Source organism: Mesocricetus auratus, unplaced genomic scaffold (genome assembly GCF_017639785.1).
Source record: "Mesocricetus auratus isolate SY011 unplaced genomic scaffold, BCM_Maur_2.0 Super-Scaffold_100026, whole genome shotgun sequence".
Lineage (NCBI taxonomy): Eukaryota > Metazoa > Chordata > Mammalia > Rodentia > Cricetidae > Mesocricetus > Mesocricetus auratus.
In genome coordinates, this window is record NW_024429207.1 from 13,730,693 (window position 1) to 13,747,863 (window position 17,171).

Consider the following 17,171-nt stretch of genomic DNA (forward strand, 5'->3'; position numbering starts at 1 on the left):
GTCAGTTGACAGGAGAGTTAGATAACAATAGACTGCTTCTAACACACTTTGCTGAAGTGTTCAACCTGCCCAACACAGACTTCAATTACGAAGCATATCAAGGGAACCAAATAATCTTTCCAACATTTTCAAATAGACACTTCACTTTTTAAAAAGAGCCAGTTGTTAGCCACTGGTTGTGGAAGCTGCAGTTACTTGTGACTCTCCTTGGAGTCATTTACTGGAACATCGATGGTAGGAATGCCCAAAGATCAAACAGAGATTTGCTTTGAGTGCTTTTATCTAGCTTCTGTACATTCCTTAAATTCATCTTACTTTTTGTGACAGGGGGTCCCAAACAGTTTCAATGATAGCACATAGTTAAATAAAATTGCCCCAAAGCTAGCTGAATCTTCCTGGGAATTAATTACTTTAACAAAAACTCATTGTAAAAGTTATGGCTAAGAATAAACTTGCATACTCTTTGATTTGAATCCAATTGTTAGCAGCATGCACTCAAAATAGTTTGTTAGACTCTTTCTATGACTTATGCTGAGAAAATATACTCATTGGATCCTATACTACTCATTTGGTCCTTTTCCCATGGCAAAGAGTATCTATGGATCACTAGACTCTGATTGTCAGATTGACCACCCTTGCATCTGCTATGTACCATTCACTGTCCAATGGTTGTGAAACAAAGCAAATAAGTAGACAATGATTTTTTCATTAAAACATCTCAGTAGAATAGAAGAATTGAGATTGCTCTTGAATAAGATTCAAGATTTTTAACCTTAATTTGCTGTGTGCCTGTGTGAAATCTTCAACAGAGGTGAATGTGGAGGTGGGGGTTAAAAGTAAATTCTATAGGTAAATAATTCATGAATCTCCTCTGTCAACAGTTCTAACTCCATGCTCACCATTCTAGTTTAAGAGTTATTGGCAGAAAATGAATAGAATTGACTCTTTCCTTAGGAAAAAAACCCTCTCATCTCATCATTTGATGCTTCTGCTATCCAGTCAAGGGACAGAGTATAGGCACGGGAATTTTGTCAAACAGTAAGACTAGGTAATTAAACCCAGAGTAAATAGACTTTGGGGACTCTACCGAGGCCTTGAAAAGCCATGAAATTGAGGTCCATGCTTCATGCTTTTGCTTTGTTTCTTGTTGTCAATTGCACATTTTTAGCCATGGAAAAGAGAATTCCTTCTGAAAATATCATTTAATAGAAAGATGCCCTCGTGATATAGTGGATAGCTTGAAGAGAATTTTGCTTTTAAATCCTTATATACCTAATTCCTGACACATTATGTACTCAAATAGGTGATAAATTAATAACCTGATAGCTAGTGAACAAGAAAAAGAAAGATAGTTCATTCTTGTACCATCTCTTTTGAATTAGGAGTGTGGACACTTACATTTTCACACACCTCATTCTCTCATCTGAGAAGTCAGGGAAACAGGAGATCTGACTACTTGAATCTGAGCTACACATCATGAAAACAATTATTTTTTAAAAAATTTTGTCTGTTGCTTTATGTTTTGTATCTTTCGTTTATGACATTATTTATAAGTATATCATTTCTCAATTTCCTTTCCTCCCTCAAAAACCTTGGATATACTCTCCATTGCTCTCTCTCAACTTTTTGCCTTCTCTTTTAATATATTCCTAAATATAACCTGCCCCATCTACATGTTACTTGTATGTATGTTTTCAAGCCTCACCACTTGGCACTGGATGACTGATTGGTATGCTCTTCCCTAAGAAAGATTCCCCCCACCAGGATTTCTCAGTATTTCTTCATTTACTGTTGTTCTTTGTGTAGGTTGATGCATCTTGGTCTCCCCATCCCCATCTACTTTGGAATGTTTTTTGTTTTCCTTGTTTGCCTAATATTCAGGCAGTCATGTGTTGAGACTTTGTGGGCATGGATCCTAGGTCACACAGCAAACTCCCTGGTCCTTTGGATCTTGCAATCTTTCTGCCTCTTTTCTACACTGTTCCCAGAGACGCTGATGCAGGTGCTGGGGTGTTTTGTAGCTGTATCCATTGGGACTAGGTTCCAAAACTTTGCTTTTGGATTTGTTGTGGTTTTCTGTAATGGTGTAGCTGTTGGAAAGAGAAGTTTCCTTGATTAGGGGTAAGGGGTACACATAATCTGTGAGTATGAGAACAAATATTTAGAGCACAGTTAGCAATTGTGTTTGTTTAGTAAAGTGGGTTTTGTAAGTTCTCTTCCAAGATCCATGACTTCACTCGCCCTGAGTAGTTGCCTACATTTCCAGTCCCAGACATCATTTCTCTCTTGTTCAGTGGGTCTTAAGTCAAATTATAGAGCTGTTGTTTACTGCAGTGGTAAGCACCTTTAGGATTACCATCTTGTCGTGTGTTGTTGGTACCATAGACTGGGTAGTACTTTTGGTTGCTTTCTCTTTTTGAAGCTTTTATGGTGTCTTCTGGTATTATGAGAGCTGGTCCTCCTGGAGTAGAAATTTAGGTCAAGGCCAGCACAGGGCCCTCTGAGACTGTGTCTAAAGTACATGGTGTCTTCAGAAAATGTGATTTACCTTCAACCTCTGGGGAGCAACCAAGAGTAGTAGCAATGGTGTGAATGATTTGACAATATCTGGGCAACCCTGACTAGGAACTTACAAGAAGGCTTCCCATACCCAATGTTGGGTTTTTGTTAGTAGTTTTGAGCTCTTGGAAAGAAAACTGGCAGCCTGGAGGGAAAATTTTCATTTAAACTATGTATGTATATTTATACTCAGGATTGTATTATTATAGTTAAATAAAGAGTTAATAGTATGGTTCCTTATGGCTTTTTAGATATACTTACTGTGATCTTACCTTCTTCCCTCTTTCTTTTGTGTTTATCTCCTAACTTTATTAGCCTTCCTAACTAGAGTTTTTCCCATTTCCCTAATCAGATCACTTGTACCCTGCAACTCTCTATTTCTCCCCACACCCCCTCTCTGAGCAATTTTTACTTTGCTGGTTTTTGTAGTTACTCCAGTATATGTACTCACATGTGAAGACTTGGAACTGGGAGATTTTGACAAGAGAGAACATATGATTTTTGTCATTTTAGGTTTGAGTTATCTCCCTCCATATGATCTATTTCTAGCTCTACCCACTTACCTGCAAAGTTCATGATTTCATTATCTTTACAATTAAGTAGAATCCCATAGTGTGTGTACCACGTTTGCATTATTCATTTGTCCATTGAAGGACTTAGATATTGTAAATAGAGCAGCAATGAACATGGCTCAGAAACGACCTACGGAGTAGACTATGAAGTCCTTCAGGAATATTCCAAGGAGTGGCATAGCTGGGTCATATAGTAGATTTCTTTTTAGCTTGTTGATAATTCTCCATACTGATTTCTAGAGTGGCTATAACAGTTTGAAAGCCAACCAACAGTAAATGAGTTTCCTTATCTCCACACCTCATCTAGTATTTTTTATCAGTTGACTTGTTGATCCTTGCCAATCTGAGTTGGGTAAGATATGAAATTATTTTGAATTGCATTTTACTAATTGCTAGGCCTGATCTCATTTTTAAATATTTCCTAGTCATTTAATTTCTTCTTTTGAGAACTCTCTGTTCAGGTCCCAGCTTCATTTTTTTAAATGAGTCAGTTGGGTATTTTTGTTTGTTGGGTTGGTCGATATTTTTCATTCTTTCTTTTAGCATTCTTTATATATTCTGGATATTAATCCCTTGTTGGGCATATAGCTACCAATGATTCTCTCCCATTCTCTGAACTTTGTCATTTCTTTTTTTTTTTAATTTAAATTAGAAAAAAGGTTGCATCACATGTCAATCCCAGGTCCCTTTCTCTCCCCTCCTCCCACGCCCTCCCACCAACCCCTCATATCGCCTCCTTTCCCTGTGGGGGGTGAGGCCCTCCATGGGGGTGTCCATAGTCTGTATTTCATCCAGGGCAGGGCCTACACCCTCACCCAAGAGTCCAGGGTGACAGTGCATCTCTCATTGTGGGATGGGCACCGAAGTCCATTTGTATGCCAGGGATAAATACTGATCTACTACCCAAGACCCCATAGAATGCGTAGGACTCCTCACTGACACGCACAATCAGGGTGTCTTGACGAGTCCCCTGCTGGATTCCCAGCCATCAGTCTGGGATTCAAGAGCTACCCCTTGTTCGTGTCAGCTGTTTCTCAGGGCTAAACTAGCCCAGTCTTAACCCCTTTGTTCATCAGTCCTCCCTCTGTATCACTGGGTTCCTTGAGTTTAGCTCAGTGTTTAGCTGTGGGAGTCTGCCTCTGCTTCCATAAGTCGTTTGATGAAGGTTCTGTTTCCCAGACTCTCTGACCATGGGGTTGTAGGCTGGCATTCCACAGATTCATGTCTAAAATGCATATATGAGAGAGTACATACCGTGTTTGTCTTTTTGTGACTAGGTTACCTCACTCAGGATGGTTTCTTCTAGTGCCATCAATTTGCCTGCAAATTTGAGGATTCCATCGTTTTTTTTTTCCAGCTGAATAGTACTCCATTGTGTACATGTACCACATTTTCTCTATCCACTCTTCAGTTGAGGTTCTAGGTTGCTTCCAAGTACTGGTTATTACACATAATGCTGCTATGAACATAGTGGAACAGATGTCCTTGTTATATGAATGTGCATCTTTTGGATATATGCCTAAGAGTGGAATTGCTGGGTCTTGTGGTAGACTAATTCCCATTTTTCTGAGGAATCTCCATACTGATTTCCAAAGTGGCTATATGAGTTGGCACTCCCACCATCAGTGGAGGAGTGTTCCCCTTTCTCCACTTCCTCTCCAGCATAAACTGTCCTTGGTGTTTTTTATTTTAGCCATTCTGACAGGAGTGAGATGGTATCTCAGAGTTGTTTTTATTTGCACTTCCTGGATGGCTAGGGAAGTTGAGCACTTTCTCAACTTCCAAGCCATTTTACACTCCTCTATTGCATTCTATTTAGTTCTGTAGCCCACTTTTTAATTGGATCCTTTGGTGTTTTGGAGACTTGCTTCTTGAGTTCTTTGTAAATTTTGGAGATCAGCCCTCTGTCAGATGTGGGGTTAATGAATATCGTTTCCCATTCTGTGGGCTGCCTTTTTGTCTTGTTGACTGCGTCCGTTGCCTTACAGAAGCTTCTCAGTTTCAGGAGGTCCCATGTATTAATTGTTGACCTCAGTGTCTGTGCTACTGGTGTTATGTTCAGGAAGTGATCTCCTGTACCAATTCGTTCAAGGGTGCCTCCCACTTTCTCTTCTAACAGGTAGTGTGGCTGGATTTATGTTGAGGTCTTTGATCCATTTAGACTTAAGTTTTGTACCTGGCGATAGACATGGATCTATCCATATTCTTTTACATGCCAGCATCCAGTTATGCCAGCACCATTTGTTGAAGATGCTTTCTTTTTTCCATTGTGTATTTTTAGCTTCTTTGTCGAAAATGAGATGTTCATACATGTATAGTTTATATCAGGGTATTCAATTCCATTCCATTGGTCTAACTGTATATTTTTGTGCCAATACCAAGCTGTTTTCAGGTCTACAGCTCTATAATAGAGTTTGAAGTCAGGGATGGTGAGGCCTCCAGATGTTGCTTTGTTGAATAAGGTTGTTTTGGCTATCCTGGGTCTTTTGTTTTTCCATACAAAGTTGATTATTGTTGATTCAAGGTCTGTGAATAATTGTGCTGGTATTTTAATGGGGATTGCATTGAATCTGTAGATTGCTTTTGGCAGGATTGCCATTTTTACTACATTGATCCTATCTATCCAAGAACATGGGAGATATTTCCATTTTCTGATGTGTTCTTTATTTCTTTAAAGACTCAAAGTTCTTGTGACACAGGTCTTTTACTTGTTTGATTAGTGTTACCCCAAGGTATTTTATGTTGTGGCAATTGTAAAGGAGGATGTTACTCTGATTTCTTTCTCAGCCCTTTTAGCATCTGTATATAGTAGGGCTACTGATTTTCTTGAGTTGATCTTGTATCCTGCTACTTTGCTGAAAGTATTTTTCATCTGTAGGAGTTCCCTGGTAGAGCTCTTTAGATCACGTATGTAAACTATCATATCATCTGCAAACAGTGAAAGTTTGACCTCTTCCTTTCCAATTTGTATCCCCTTGATCTCCTTTTGTTGTCGTTATTGCTCTAGCTAGAACTTCAAGTGCAATATTAAAAAGGTATGGAGAGAGTGGACATGCTTGTCTTGTTCCTGATTTTAGCAGAATCTAGTTGAGTTTCTGTCCATTTATTTTGATGTTGGCTGTTGGTTTGCTGTATATAGATTTATTATGTTTATGTATGTTCCTGTTATCCCCGGATCTCTCCAAGACCTTTATCATGAAGGGGTGTTGGATTTTGTCAAAGGCTTTTTCTGCATCTAGTGAGATGATCATATGATTTTTGTTTTTCAGCTTGTTTATATGGTTGATTACATTGATGGATTTTCGTATGTTGAACCATCCCAGCATCCCTGGAATGAAACCTACTTGATCATGGTCAATGATTGTTTTGATGCGTTTTTAGATCTGATTTGCCAGTATTTTATTATATTTGCATCAATGTTCATGAGGGATATTGGTCTGAAGTTCTCTTTCTTAGTTTTGTCTTTGTATGGCTTAGGTATCAAGGTTATTGAAGCCTCATAGAAAGTGTTTGGCAAAAACCCTTCTGCTTCTATTGCAAGGAATAATTTGGGAAGAATTGATAAAAACTGTTCTTTGAATTTCTGGTAGAATTCTGCATCGAGGCCATCTGGACTTGGGCTTTTTATTTGGTTGGGAGTCTTTTGATGACTGATTCTATATCCATAGTGTTTGTAGGCCTATTTCAAATGCTTATCTGTTCTTGATGTAATTTTAGAAAGTGATAGCTATCTAGAAAATTGTCCATTTTTGAATTTTGTGGAGTACAGGTTTTCAAAGTATGACCTGATGATTCTGGGGATTTCCTCAGTGTCTGTTGTTATGTCCCCCTTTTCATTTCTTATTTTGTTAATTTGCATGTTCACACTCTCCTGTTTGGTAAGTTTGGACAAAGGTTTTCTCAAAGAACCAACTCTTTGTTGCATTGATTCTTTGTATTGTTTTCCTAGTTTCTACTTTATTGATTTCAGCCCTCAGTTTGATTATTTCCTGACATCTACTCCTTCTTGGTGAGTTTGCTTCTTTTTGTTCTAGAGCTTTCAGCTGTGCTGTTAATTCTCTGGTGGAACTATTCTCTGATTTCTTCATGTGGGCACTTAGTGCTATGAACTTCTCTCGTAGCACTGCTTTCAAAGTGTCCCATAGGTTTGGATACGTTGTGTCTTCTTTCTCATTGAATTCTAGGAAATCTTTAATTTATCTTTTTTATTTCTTCTTTGACCCAAGAATGGTACAATTGCACATTATTCAATTTCCATGAGTTTGTAGGTTTTCTGAATTTTGTGTTGTTGTAGAATTCTAATTTTAAGGCATGGTGTTCTGATAAGATGCATGGAGTTATTCCAATTTTTTTGTATCTGTTGAGGTTTGATATGTTGCCAAATATGTGATAGGTTTTTGAGAAGGTTCCATGTGGTGCTGAGAAGAAAATATATTCTTTTTTATTTGGATGGAATTTTCTATAGATATCTGTTAATCCCAATTGGGTCATAACTTCTATTAGTCCATTTGCTTCTTTGTTAAGTTTCTGTCTGGTATTCCTGTCTAGTGGTGAGAGTTGGGTGTTGAAGTCTTCCACTATAAGTGTGTGGGGCTTTATATGTGCTTTGAGTTTTAGTAATGTTTCTTTTACAAACATGGATGCCTTTGTATTTGGGGCATAGACGTTCAGAATTGAAACTTCATCTTGGGGGATTTCTCCTGTGTTGAGTATGTAATGACTTCCTTCATCTCTTTTGAATGATTTCATTTTAAAATCTAATTTGTTAGATATTATGATTGCTACCCCTGCGTGTTTCTTGTGTCCATTTGATTGGAAACTCTTTTCCCAGCCTTTAACTCTGAGGTAATGTCTGTCTTTGAGGCTAAGGTATGTTTCTTGTATGCAGCAGAAAGATGGGTTCTGTCTTCGAATCTATTCTGTAAGCCTGTGTCTTTGTATGAATGAGTTAAGACCATTAATACTGGGGGATATTAATGACCACTGATTGCTCATTCTTCTTTGATTTGGAATGGTTGTTGTTGGTGGAATTTTTCTTTTGGCTGTTGATAAAGTGGGGTTATCTAATGCCTATGTTTTTCTGGTTGTAGTTAAATTCCTTGGGTTGGAGTTTTCCTTCTAGAACTTTCTGTAGGTCTGGGTTACTGGATATGTATTGCTTGAATCTAGTTTTGTCATGGAATATCTTGTTTTCTCCATCTATAGTAACTGAAAGCTTTGCTGGGTAGTGTGGGCTGGCATCCATGTTCTCTTAGTGTTGATAGAATATCTATCCAGGACTTTCTGTCTTTCAGAGTTTCCATGGAGAAGTCAGGTGTAATTTTGATAGGTTTGCCTTTATATGTTACTTGACTTTTTTCCTTAGCTGCTCTTTATATTCTTTCTTTATTCTGTATATTTGGGGTCTTGATTATTATGTGGCGAGGGAACTTTTTTTGTGGTCCACTCTATTTGTTGTTCTGTAAGCTTCTTGTACCTTCATTGGCATGTCTTTCTTTAGGTTGGGAAAGTTTTCTATGATTTTGTTGAACATATTTTCTGCCACTTTGAGGTGATTTTCTTCACCTTCTTCTATACATATTATTCTTTGGTTTGGTGTTTCATGGTGTTCCATATTTCCTGGATATTTTGTGTTAGGGATTTGTTGGACTTTATTCTTTGGTCGATGAATGAGTTTCTCCTAGTGTATATTCAACACCTGAGATCCTCTCTTCCATCTCTTGTATTGGTTAAGCTTGCATCTGTAGTACGTAACAGTTTGCCCAGCTTTTCTGTTTCCAGCCTTCCTTCAGATTGAGTTTTTTTATTGTCGCTATTTCAGTTTTCAACCCTTGCACTGTTTTGTTTCTTGCCATTTTTGCTTTGTCTTTTCGTCCATTTCTTGCTTTTTTGGTTTGTTTTTTCTTCCATTTCTTTGAGGGATTTTTCCATATCCTCTTTGAGGGCCTTTATACTTTTCATGAAGTTTATTTTAAGGTCATTCTCTTCTGCTTCATTTGCATTGGAATGTTGGAGTCTTGCTGGTGTGGAGTCTCTAGAATCTTGAGGTGTCTTATTTGTTTTTCTGTTGCTGAGTGTGTTTTTGTACTATCTCCTTCCCATCCCTTCTTCTAGTGGGTGCAAAAGAGCCTCTTACTTAGTTGAGTATTTTCTGTTCAGAAGTTTTTCAGTTTTTCTTTCTTTCTTTCTTTCTTTTTTTTTTTTTTTTTTTTTTTTTGGTTTTTCGAGACAGAGTTTCTTTGTATTGTTTTGGATGCTGTCCTGGAACTTGCTCTGTAGACCAGGCTGGCCTCGAACCCACAGAGATCTGCCTGCTTCTGCCTCCCGAGTGCTGGGATTAAAGGTGTGCTCCACCAATGCCAGGCTGAAGTGTTTCAGTTTTATCAAGCCCCACTTACCAGTTGCTCTTATTAATTCCTGTGCAAATGGAATCCTGTTCAGGAAATCCTTTCCTTTACCTATATCATGTAGGGTACTGCCTATGTTTTTATCTAGAAATTCATGTTTATGTCTTTGATACATCTGGAATTAGCTTGTGTGTTAGGTGATAAATACAGCTCTAATTTTATTCTTCTATGTGTGTATATCCAACTTTCCTAATACCATTTGTTGAAGATGCTTTCTTTTCTGTAGTTTGTGTATTTGGCATCTTTGTTAAATATCAGATAGCAGAATTAACTTCACTCATATTTGGGTTTTTGATTTTAATTCATTTGCCCACATGTCTAAGTTTTGCCAGCACCATTTGTTTTTATTATTATGGATCTGTTATATATCTTAAGATCTGGGGTTGTAATTCCTCTACCATTGTTTTTGCTTCAGGATTATCTTAGATATCTGGGATCTTTTTTGGTTCCCTGTTAATTTTAATATAGCATGGCATGTCTTTCCATTTTTCTTCTTTCTGTAGCTCTTGCTTCAGAGATTTAAAGTTTTTATTGTAGAGTAGAGGAGTTTCACATCTTTAGTTAGGTTTATTCCTAAATATTTTATTTTTATATGAGGTTACCTTAAATGTGTGTGTGTCTATAATATCCTTCTCTATATGTTTGTTGTTGATGTTGAGTCTGTATCCTGCCATAATTCTGAATTTGATTTTATTTCTTGAAGTTTTTCTGGTAGAGTTTTGGGGTCACTAATATACAGTATCATGTTATCAGCAAATAGAGATAGTTTAACTTCATCTTTCCCTATTCATATCCATTTAATTTCCTTCTCTTTATTCCTACAGCTAGCACAACACAGTTGCTGTTTCCTCTCTTTCCACTGAACCGGAAATTCTTTAAAGACATTGTACTTTCATTATTTTCTTATGTACATTAAGTTTAGGAATTCTATCTTAGGACATGAATAGAGTAGGGTATATTGAATTGAAAGTATATTGTTAGCTATTATTGGAGGTGGAAGAGCATGAAATAATTTTATCTGGTGATAAAGAAACAGCTTGTAAGAACAGCTCAGCCTTTATAATCTTTCAAGTGATTCATTTGATCCCCTGATAATGAATGCTAATCCATATGGGAACAGACTAGAGGAGCAGAGAACGCACAAGGATGCTCGAGGAGTATGCAGACACCAAGAAGACCATCATTGTTAGATAGTGACTGCTCTGTTCTAACCTGCCCTTTCCTACCAGCTTTACAGGATTAATATTGGCAATATTTTTTAAAGTCTATGTACAAACTCTGCAAACAATGAATTAGAATTTACTGAGGAATAATCAATAAAAGCATAACCTACTTTGAAGCCTTGAAATTCTAAGATGGTAGAATAAGTTTAAGTAATGATAGATGCTTTACAGCGACCAAGTGAATCAAGATTTCCAAATAGAAGCAAAATTTCAATATTTGAGGAATTGTATACTTATCTCCCAAGAGGTCAAGCTGCCAACTGAGCTGGTGTGATATCTTCTGGTTTCCAGGTCGCTTGGGAAGGAGTTGGCAAGCTTCGCTATAGTAGTTCATCTTCACTTAGAATGTTATATTTCACCTCCTTTTAAACATCCTGGATTAAGGAATTTCCTTCTGAAGTGGAAACTTTTAATCTTATAGGAAACTATTGTACAACAACCCCAGACTGACTAAGAGTCCCAGGGTTCCCACGTATCTCCAATATCTGAAGTAAGAATGGCTTTTGAAAGGGTTGTCCTTAAAACTTATGGTACCTACTTTCAAGTGTTCAGCATCAGGAGGGACTGACATCAACAGATGTCAGAGAATGAACGTCAAAGTTCAGTGTCAAGGGTGCTCACAATTTCACTTGTCTTCTATATCCTTGGGTGTACAACTTAATGACTGATAATTTGATCTCTGCTAATATACAAATGTCTATAACTTGAAAATACCTTCAGTCCCATCGCCTGTCTACAGCTATATCTGTATCACCTAGGACAGTGCTGGCACATAGCAGGTTCCCAATAAGCATGCGGTGGATACATGATTGTGGCAAAGCCTTCCAAGGAAGAAAATAGAAATGTTGAAATGATTTGATATTTTTAAACAGATTTTTTAACTCTGAATTTTCCTAATGAAAATTATAACCTGCTACTTAAATTATATCTGTAACCAGAAGGAATAGGAGGTGTTATCAAATTATTGGACATGGATTCTTTCAAATCCACAATTTTGAAAATGTTTATTTTTAATTTCAAATTATGGGTATGTATATGTGTCTGTGTATGGGTATGTACATGTGAGTATACTTGCCCCTGGATTCAAGAATATGGCATCAAATCCATGAAGCTGGAGTGATAGACTGTTGTAGTTGCCTAAGTTAGTTGCTGGGACAAATTTGGGTTCTCTGTGAGTATAGTTTCTACCCTTAAACCAGAGCCAACTCTTCAAACTTCAAATACCCAATATCTGATTATAGTAAAATCTAAAATGATACCCCTATGTAAAGATGGACCATGTTTTTATGTTACTCCTTCTTTGACAACTCTCATTGCTGAAGTCTAAAGCCAGATCACACCCATGCCACACACAGCCAGGTCACACCCGTTCCACGGCAAGACTCATTTTCCCAAGCAATCTCACCAATGCATTTTTCAAACAAAGGTAGCTTGCTCCCTAAGTCTCTTTTCCCTATCAGCCCCGAGAACTCAATTTTCTCCCTCATTACATTCTCCTATGAGCAAAACATTTATAGGTCCTTGCAAATTCGCTTTATTAATTCTCTGCTTGAACCTTAGGTGAATGAGATGTGCATAGTGCTCCACAAATCCTCTTTCTTGATCCAGTTTCTGCTTCACCTCTCTAAACCAGGGACTATCTAGAGTCTCCCTTGAGATCCCAGAGGGTCTGTACATAGAAATTTCCTGTAGTTTATTGTCTTCTCTCGACATTTACTGCCCATGAGGGTCTTCTTCTGCATTCATACCAGGGAGGTATAGGGGAAATACTGATATATTTGGTTCAAGCAACAGAGACTTTAGACTTTATTTAAGAAGGAAATCAGACATTCAATAAATTCCCATTCAGAGTCTGTGGATACCACATTGATCCGGATCCTGTGTAGTGGGGAAGCCCCCCCTCCTCTACTCTCCAGGTCGGGGAGGTCTCAGTCATCAAGGACTTGCATTTTGGGATGGCTGTCAAGTTGCCTGCTTACAAGTAGAGAAAAAGATTGTTTCTGGGTGTGCTTTTACTGAAGTTTGTAGAGAAATCTGGTGTATAGTTCAGCAACAGAGAAGAGAACCTATACTTACAAGTATGCACCATCCTACCAGCTATGGATCTAAATTGAAAAGAAAGGAGGGAAAAGGGAGAAGGCCCCGCCCCCTTCTGAACTAGGCTTCTTCTCGCTTCCCGTGCTCTATGTGTCTCTTCAGAAGTGTTACTTGGCTTCAGTTTCAACTGTGGCAGTCTTTAATCTTCCCTTTCATCCGATGTTGAACTCGTCACCACTTCCAGCAGAAGCACGTGCTCTCCCAGGATTTTAGTAATGTGTGTGCGAACTTAATTTTAGCCACAAAATGGCTCGAGCTGCAGCTTAGGCCATCTTGCTGTTAGATTCCTTTCATCTCCTCTCCTCACCCCAGCTGTACTTCTTTTCTAGCCTCCTCCTCACTCTGAAAAAAAATTATTCATGGTCTCTCAAGAGGAATAGTTTTCTCTCTTACATGCCATTCACATTCAGCGAGTACTGTAAGCACAGCACTTGCCAAAGACAATTTGCTCTTTAGATTATTCCAGAGGTTGCCCACATATGGGCAGCAGTAACCAGACTCAGTTGGGGGACAGAGTGCATGAAGTTTGGAGTGAGATGCGTTGTAGGGTAGGTAGGGGAGAAGGGTTTGGGTGGGGGAGTTGGAGTGGAAAATGCGGTGGATATGATCAAATTCTATTGCATACATGGATGGGATCCTCAAAAACTAAGTGCAAACATATTTTTTTTCAGAGCTGAGGACAGAACCCAGGGCCTTGCGTTTGTTAGGCAAGGATCTACCACTGAGCTAAATCCTCAACCCCCAAATATTAATTTTACAGACATTTTCTAAGTATTTATATTCCTGCCTAACTGTCACACCTTTGTACTGCCCTCTTCCTCCTAACTTGTCCTATTCTTTTCCAAAAGAGTCTTGTAGCCTCATTTCTGCATTAACATTACCTATATATGACTGCATATATATGTATATTACATACATGCACTCATATAACCCTGAATTAACATATGTAATACTTGTTATTTCTGAGCTTATTTCATGTAATATGATTTCAACCTCCATCATTTTGCTCTTCTTCATGACTTAATGAAATTTCATTGATTTTATGAAAGCATCCTATTATTATAGGTAGAAAATATGTTTATTTGTTACCTTTGGAACATAACAATGAAGAAAGTTAGTGTTACTCAAAATCCTGCCACTCAGCAACAGTGACATTAACATTTTGATGAATCTAATGTTAACAAGTAATAACTATCATCTAATAAATACAATAAAGACATGTTCACAGGCATACTTACATGTAATGATGTTTCATTTGAAATTATAACAATTTTTCTTTACATTTTTTGTTAAAGGTGTATATAGTGATTTAAGGCTGACCAGTTTGCGTTGAACAAACAAAAAGGGATACATCCCTGGGAGACGTTAACTCTCCTTGTCTCAGCAGTCATTAGTTGCCTGCAGTTCTTTTTGTAGGAGTAGACCCCTATGAATTTTCCCTATTCCAGCAGTATTGTCAATGTTCTGGTCTTGTTGATGCAACCATTTCTACGAGATACTGTTTCACAGTACACTTCCTAGTGTTCTGGCCCTTAAAATATTTCTTCCCTCTCCCTAAGATGTTCATTGAGCCATACATGCAGGAGCTATGCTGCAGATGCATCCTTTGGAGCTGGGTTCTCCATGATCTATTGATCTTTGCACTATTCAGTTGTGGTGCTCTGTTATGGTCTACACTATTCAAGCTGCAAAGACTGGAATGCAAACAAACAGATCTACCAGTTGCAATACCAATAAACCAGAACAATCACCAGCATGGTAAGATATGCATAAAGGTTCCATAAATAGCACTCACTTTTCCATGGCAATGAGCACCTATCTAATTAGAGTTATGTTCCATTCAATAGGAAGGAAATCATGCCTGATACTGGAAACTGAGCCAGCTTTCCTGGGCTAGTGTGGTCATGGACCTCAGAAAATAATCTACTACCATGTCTTTGCTAGATCATCATAATTCCTTACTACATTCTAAGTCTTCTTTGGTTTGTTTTAGTGAAAGTGATCTTTCTAGCACTTTATACATCAGAGAACCCTCAACATGGAGGATGTGAGCATTGAAATCTTACAGAAACTAAGAACTCACTTTGCATGACCTCCATTTTGGATCTACAAGAAGAAATCACTAAAAATATATAGAAAGTTCCTGAACAGTAGTTGACAAATTTATTCTGAGACCTTTCTTGAGCCATTATAGTGACTTATGCACCTATGTTACCTTAGGAAAATTTGTTCCATTCACAAACATTTGCATATATAATTCATACGATCTATGTTAATATAATCTGAAAATTTAAAACTTTATTTAATATGGAAAAATATGAAGTCATTTGAAATATGAAGCTGAAACAGTTGTTTTCTTCATTGAAGGAAGACAGTAGAGATTATGTATGAAAGTTTTAAAATATTAAGTTTTCAACAAGGTAAAAGTAACTTTTAAAAGCTAATTTTTACTATAGAGAATATTTGTGTTCCTCTAATGATCTGTATAATTTTTATTTTCCATGTAAGAAATATTTTCCCTGTTGTGATTTCAAGACAGCTCAGAGACAAGTATTGAATATTATGGCTACAATTTGCATATCTATTCATTTGGCTTGAGTTTTCTATTTCTGTTATATTGTATTATTACTTTTATATATTTTATTTTAAGCAATATGTGATAATTTTGTAAACAAGTCTATCATGAAAGAATAGACTCATTAGCATTATCTGTGACAAAAACAATTGGTTTCTGTTCTTTTCATCACATGTTTTCCTTGGGGAAAAGTAATTGTTAAATAATCTAAAAGAAAATAGCACCTAAATTTATAAGCTAAACCTTGGCCAATTGAATGGCAACATAAAAATAATGCTTCAATTATATAAATTGTAATTTCAATTATCTGTTATTATGAGTTTCTCTAAAGGAAAGAGAAAAGGAAAATCATGTTATGCATCATTAGACATTTCCAAAGTGCCTTAACTCTTTTTTTATTCAACTATACCATCAAGCTACAAATAAGCCATTTAAAAAATAAAACTAGTAGGCTTTACATGAATGCTGTTCCTCTTGAAAAATTATCTTTTCTCTTCTAATGCATCTACACAAAATACAATCCATAATCACTAAAGTATAAAGATTTGAATATGAACAAAGGAGATAAAAATGTGATCCTGATTTTTAAACCCAAATACCACATGGGTATTTCAAGAGAAAGCCTTGTTTGTCTTGATTTATCAATCTAATTACTCAGTAGCTTCATTACACTGTATTGAGAAGTCATTATGCAAATAGTCCAAAAACTTACAAAATATAAGCATATTGGTGAACAAGAACAGGGCCATTGAGTGGAATGCGGCTGAGTGGTGAAAATTTTTGTAGGGCAGTCCTCTTGAGCTGTGTTGTATATTTTGGGTTGTGAACCTAGCCTATAACTGCAGAACTATCTCTCTAGCCATTGAGAAATGTTTTAGAAGGAGGTGTTGTTTGGAATACTGGCAAAGGCATTCCAGACAAGACATATTAGATAAGGGTTTTATGGTAGGAGCAATCTTAATTCTCTACTAAACTTTTCTAACTTAGATCTTGACTAAATGAAGTATTGAATGAATACTGCCAGTCATTCAGCTCTTAAAAGCAAGGCTAATTTGTTCTTAGACACAGCTTTCCAATAGTTTTCTGAACAGGAGCTTCCAGGGTTTCTTACCAGGACTATAATGTTGTATTGATTTCTGTAAGCTCTGCAATTTCTATTCTTTCTGTCTACCATCTCTTTGGTGCTCTGGTTTAGAACTTACCTCACCTGCTAGGCATCCTGCTGGTGGAAACATTTAGTCTGAACTTCAGTCATTTTAATCTGGGACTCAAAGAAGACCAGAACTCTTTGACCTCTCTGTTCCTTTATTTACTGAAAAAGAAAAAAATGTGAGCAAGTTGCAGAAGCAAAATTAGTCCAAATTATGTTGCAATATTGAAACAGGTTTTGATGAGGTACTTACCATGTTGTCAGCCTAGGACACTTTACAGTGTGTCCACACAAATTGGCTCCTTTGCAAATTGATCTGTTAGCTTTACAAACTAAATGAAAGATACTTTGAAACTTGTTAAGGTTTGGGGGAAATTAACACATCTCATTTAAAGGGAAAACTTATAAAGTAAAAAAATTAAAGGTACAATGTTTTATTAAGTCAGAAAATCTATTCCCATATATTGAATGAGTCCCTGAACAGTGAACTGAGAAATATCCTGAAATATTTCCTAAAACCTTTACTTATAGATGAAAAATGAACTATAAAGATACTTTGTAGACAATATGTGAGTGAATACATTTATC